The following is a 6,223-nucleotide window of genomic DNA, read 5'->3' on the forward strand; positions in this document are numbered from 1 at the left end:
AATCAAGTCCTGATCACCAGCTCTTGAAATCTTTCTCAGACTTAACTTTCTCTGTCTGTTCTTTTTTTTTTAATATAAATTTATTTATTTTAATTGGAGGCTAATTACTTTACAATTCCCTGTCTGTTCCTATAGTTTCTGCCCTTTTTCCCCCAGATTTTCATCATTTCTCTCTTGGATGAACACTATCCTCCTTTACTGGTCTCCCTGACTTCAGACCCAGCTCCTGCCCAACTCTCACCATGTACTACAGTGTCTCCAAAGCAGCTCTAGATATTAATTCTCTGCTAACTTTCAATGGATCTTCATCTAGGACAACATAACAGAGTCCATCTCTATCTAAATCTCCTTGTCTTATACCAACTTCATACTTTCATAAATCCTTCCTTGCTGTATTTGGTGCTCTAAGAGCACCAAACTCTTTGTAACTCCTCAAACATGCCTTTGCATGTTCTTTTCTCTCTGCCCCATCCCGATGTGTAGCTGACAATGCCCACACGCCCTTCGTGTCCTGGTTCAAGCATTCCCTCCTCTGTGAAAGGCTTCCCTGACTCTCCAAGGCAGATTTTATCCTTCCTTCTACAATTAAGAGGTGAATAGGAGAAGAGAGTAACAGGTACTTGGAGATTGGGATAGGGACTCTATGCATAGAGAAAAAAAAAAATAGAGAAGCCTAGGATGCAGATTCTTTGTGGGATTTGCCTCGGACCTACTGTACTTGTGCATGAGTAGGATTCAGTTCTGGACCTGAGAAGGCTGTGACAAGAGGATAGAGATGTTTTCCCCTCCCCCACTTCCTCACAGTAGTCATTGACACTATGGGAATTATCCTGGCCTGCTTGGCAGCAGTTTTCTGTCTAGGATTATTTGGTGCTTTTCTAAGTAAGAAGAGAGCTGAATTGGACAACAATAGAAGTAAACCCTGGGGCATGTGCCAACTCACCAAATTGCTTCCTGGCCTTGTGATGCAGAGGACTATGTAATTATGAGACTGTCATACACATATATGTTGGTTTGAAGAAATTAGACACAGACACCCAATTGCCAACAGCAATGAGAAGAGACAGACTTGTTGGAACCGAGTGAATGGTGTGGTTTCCAAAGAAACTTGGAGGCTTGGGTTTTCTGATGAGAAGATACTGCTGAATTAAATCTAATTACCACAGGAAGTAGCCCCCACTTTTCAAAGCAAAGAGCTAGTAATGGTGCTGTCAAGGTTATGAAGGTGTGTCCCAAGATTTCCTAAAAAGATTGACTGCCAGAGCAGCCCATCGTTCTCCTATTTCATTGGGTCTTCTCAAATGGGGTGAAGAAGATCTATTTCTCTCCAAATTCACCTCAGTTGTGCTTCTGTCCTAGTTATTGAGCAAGTGATGTACCCCTTGCTGTAGCTTAGAAACAATGCTACAGTCATTAATTGTAACTTTGGTGTTTTTGGAAACTTAGCACCTCTTCCCCCTTCTTGCCAATGGCTCTGTCAATTTCTCAGCCTAACTAGGATCATGGCATCCGGTCCCATCACTTCATGGCAAATAGATGGAGAAAAAGTGGAAACAGTGGCAGATTTTATTATCTTGGACTCCAAAATCCCTGCAGATCATGACTGCAGCCATGTAATTCAAAGACACCTGCTCCTTGGAAGAGAAGCTATGAAAAACCTGCACAGCGTATTAAAAAGCAGAGACATGTGTTTTATGAAAGGAGAGAGGGTTAGCACTCCTCTTGACAAGGATGGAAGAGGTTCTCAGGCCTGACAACATGCATACGATTAAGGCATTGCCTACCTACTTTGTGACATCTAACCAAATTTTTTTGTGCTTTCCAAAGTAGGGGGATTTTAAAGGATGATTTATCTTCTGAAAAATAAACATTAAATTTGAAAAAAAAATTTTTTTAATTAAAGACCACTTTGCCAACAAAGGCCTGTATAGTCAAAGCTATGGTTTTTCCAGTATTCATGTACGGATGTGAGAGCTGGACCATAAAGAAGGCTGAACACCAAAAAATTGATGCTGGAGAAGACTCTTTAGAGTCCCTTGGACAGCAAGATCAAACCAGTCAACCCTAAAGGAAATCAGTCTTGAATATTCATTGGAAGGACTGATGCTGAAGCTGAAGCTCCAATACTTTGGCCACCTGATACCAAGAGCCAACTCACTGGAAAAGACCCTGATGCTGGGAAAGATTGAGGGCAGCAGGAGAAGGGGAAGACAAAGGATGAGATGGTTGGATGGCATTATCGACTCAATGGACACGAGTTTGAGCAAATTCTGGGAGATGGTAAAGAACAGGGAAGCCTGGTGTGCTACAGTCCAGGGGGTCGAAAAGAGTCAGACATGACTTAGCGACTGAACAACAAAGTTTTTGCCAAGAGCCAAGGAAATGCTTGTTGACGCTATATCAAGAAAACAAGGCAATCACTTGTTCATCTCAGTATAGGGCTGGTGGTGATTTAGTTTTTAAGTGACTCCTGTGACACCATGGACTGTGGCCCACCAGGCTCCTCTGTTCATGGGATTTCCCAGGCAAGAATACCAGAGCATTCTTGGGTTGCCATTTCCTTCTGCACAGTATAGCGTTAGCAGGACCTTAGTGCTAAAGCTTGAAATGTAATGGGTACGTAGACGCCCAGGGACTTCTCTTGCAGGTTTCACGAGGGGAGAAAAAAATGGGGAGGTGAAATGTCCCTTCTCTATGCTCGAGAGATAATTGCAGGTACAAGAATAAATAGGTGTGTAAGAATAAATCCACACTAATGTCTAGACAGAAAAAAGTATTGAAAAGAAATCAAGAGAAATTTGCCTTGCTGGGATTAGCATCTTAGAACCAGAATAATGAAAACATCAGCAATTGCTCCCAAAGATCACTGTATTAGTCAAAGTTCTCCAGAGACAGAACAAATAAGATAGAGGTAAAGACAGAGTCAGAGCCAGAGATAGAGGCAGAGGTACAGGTAGATTCGTGGAGATTTCTTGTGAGAGATTGGCTCATGTGAATGAAGGCTAAAAATGCTGAGAAGATTTGCTGTCTGTAAGCTGGAGACCCAGGAAAGCTAGCAGCATAATTTAGTGATATTCCCCAAAACACCGAAGTCACAATCAATGACTGTTCATTTGTTTCTAAGCTACAGCAAGGGGTACATCACTTGTTCAATAACTGGGACTGAAGCTCAGTTGAGACGAACTTGGAGAGAGTTTTTCTTGTTATTTATTTTTTAGTTTAGCACTTTGAAGTGTTTCCTTCTTCACTTGGGTTTATATGGTGAATACAAAATATTCATCAAAAATTCGTTATCTTTAAATTTGGATTTACTTGACAAACATTTTCATTGAAAAATAACACTGGGGATATTTTTCAAGTGATGGCAAGGAAGAAAATGATGTGAAGGAAACCCTCTTCCCCCTTACTTGTAGTTCATATTCACAAGGTGTCTATCGCTACCCATTTCCTACACTTCCCTTGTTTTTACAGTTATCCCAAGATGAGGTGGCCATAGTCCCTCTAGGGTGACAGCACATTTATAGGGAATCTCCCTTGCGGTTACTTTGTATTATCACAGTTCCTAAGGAAGTAGATGCAGACGAGATGGAGCTGAGCCAGCTTCCTCTCTCCAGCCTTCCTGTTTCCTTGCCTCCGTCCCTGCATCAGGGCCCCCAGAGAGCAAGCAATCTCTGCCACAGGTGACAGAGGCAGCTGGATGTCTACCCACAGCCATTTCCCCTGCTTCCCCACTGGTGAACATTTGTCTTACTGCAAACATCAGTATGGTCAGTTCAGTAAGGGTGGTCGATTACTTTTCCCAGCCTCTCAGGTTTTCAGAAGCAAGTGGTTCTGGCTGACGAGTTGGGAGCAGAAGTTGTTGAGCAGGATATCTGCAAAGCTGCTCAAAAGTGGGAAACAGGGACTTCCCAGGTGGTCCAATGGCTAAAACTCTGCGCTCCCAGTGCAGGGGGCCCAAGTTAGATCTCCCGTCAGGGGACTAGATCCCACATGCGGCAACTAAAAAAGATTCCACATGCTGGAACTAAGACCCAGTTCAATCAAATGAATAAATAAATAAACAAGGGGGAAGAAGCTTAACTGGGTCCCCTTTCTCGCTTATGTATTTTAAGCACAAACACACAACACTCCATCTAGTACAAGGAGGTATGTATATTCAACAGAATATCCATCACATAGGAGTGGAATGCCTGCAGGGGGCAGGCAGTCGGATGAGTGGCTGGTGTGAATGGAGGGAAGCAAATTTTACAAAAGAGGAGGGCTCTGTACAGTCTGCCCATGAGAAGGCGTTCTGAGATCCGTGTTTATTCACCTTAACTCTGCACCTGATGTCTCAAAGGAAAGAGATTGGGGGTGGGGTGGGGTGGGGAGGGGAGAGGAGAAAGATAAAGGAAAACAGTGCAGAGAGTGATTGTCAATAATCCTATGAAACTGCAGGATGATACACAGATAAAATTCATTTGGCATCAACAGACCCAGGAATCCAGGACAGCTCTCCTAGGCTCAAATCTTCTCCGTCTTCCCAGGAGTCTGACTTCACCTGGGGAGCTCTCGGATTTCCGGCAGTCTCGCGCTGCGGGTGATTCGGGGGAGTTCTCTGTCCGCGGTACCTTTCCCTGCAGATGTGAACAAGAACCCCACGGCGCTCCTACCGGAAGCACACGGGCTGCTGGCCAGCCCTTACGTCTTAAATCCAAACCCTGGATTCCCTTTCCAGATCCTCTGTCCTGGGCTTGGCCCCCACCCAGCCTCAGGGCCTGGGTCAGTCTTTACACAGCTGTCCCTTTTAAGATTCAGCAGACCTAACTTCCGGTTTAGGTTCTGTTCTCCCAGAAAACTGAAGGTTGGCTGCCTTTTTCCTCTAAGCAGAGGTGCATACAATTAGATGTTAGGTAAAACGTCGTGGTAAAAGAGAGATTTGACAGAAGAGCCTTGAAATAGAAGCCTCAGGAGGAGCCCGGTAGGCTGCCATGTTGGTAGCCCCAGGGGAGCCAGGCCTCTGGCATTCACGTCCCATGTAGACCACTGTTCTTGATTCTCAGGGCTCTGTGGCCTGTTTTAACCCAAAGGATGAGGCAGAAATGGTGATGGGTAGGTTTGGGGCCTGGAACAAAGGCCTGGGAACTTCAGCTGTCTGTGCTCTGGGGCAGCCTGCTGCTAAGGAGGAAGGTGGATTCCCCTGAGGCCATCAGGCTGGGAGGCAGCCCACGGCAGGTTTTAGAGAGCTTTGTCCCCCAACACTCATTAACCAAAACAAAGAGCTAAGACTACCATTGTACTTAGGGTTTAAACATAGACTTTGGAAATCCTTCTACAGAAAATATAAAGGAAAAATTTAGGAGGAAAGGTAGTATTTCTTCACTCAAGGCAAAGAGAGTGGTCTTTTGACAAATGGTCTTCCAACCCAAGCTTAAGAGTGTGTGCTTCTGCAGAGCTTTGTGTGAATATGTGTTAAGGCTAACTGCATGCCTCCTTCTCTCCTTCACCCCCTCTAAAGACGCTATTGCCTGTCCCCTGGATTTGCCTAATGCTGCTCCCACTCCTGTGCTGTACCAACACCTGTATAGGTTCCTCCCACCACTCAGTTGAGTTCAGTTCAGTTCAGTCGCTTAGTCGTGCCCGGCTCTTTGTGACTCCATGGATTGCAGCATGCCAGGCCTCCCTGTCCATCACCAACTCCCGGAGTTTACCCAAACTCATGACCATTGAGTCGGTGACACCATCCAACAATCTCATGCTCTGTCATCCCCTTCTCCTCCTGCCCTCAATCTTTCCCAGCATCAGGGTCTTTTCAAGAGTCAGTTCTTCCCATCAGGTGGCCAAGTATTGGAGTTTCAGCTTCAACATCAGTCCTTCAAATGAACACTCAGGACTGATTTCCTTTAGGATGGACTGGTTGGATCTCTTTGCAGTCCAAGGGACTCTCAAGAGTCTTCTCCAACACCACTGCTGTGATTCAAAATCCCGCCAGTTCTTGTGAACCACCGTGAAGTAGGGCCACTTTATAACTGTTTCCCAGTGAGAGCTCTTCCTTTCCTCTGAGCTCCATTCCCATAGCAACTCTAAAATGGAAAATTGATGGGCTATTAACCGTTTTGTATCATCATTTCTCTTATCTTGAACTGACATGTAACTATATTTTGATTTAACTTTTACTGGTTTATTTTTTGTTCCTTAAATCAGATTGCAGCTTATCAACAACAGGAACATGTTCATCTCCCCT

At 44.6% G+C, this 6,223-nt stretch overlaps 1 non-coding gene across 1 annotated transcript; it reads left to right on the forward strand.

Moving 5' to 3' along the window:
• The first annotated feature begins 1,687 nt into the window (after window positions 1–1,687).
• On the forward strand, window positions 1,688–1,814 carry LOC113894827. The gene has a single exon (XR_003511671.1). It is a non-coding gene; the product is annotated as a U6atac minor spliceosomal RNA (small nuclear RNA).
• The last annotated feature ends 4,409 nt before the right edge of the window (window positions 1,815–6,223 follow it).

This window comes from Bos indicus x Bos taurus, chromosome 6, assembly GCF_003369695.1.
Source record: "Bos indicus x Bos taurus breed Angus x Brahman F1 hybrid chromosome 6, Bos_hybrid_MaternalHap_v2.0, whole genome shotgun sequence".
NCBI classification, from domain to species: domain Eukaryota; kingdom Metazoa; phylum Chordata; class Mammalia; order Artiodactyla; family Bovidae; genus Bos; species Bos indicus x Bos taurus.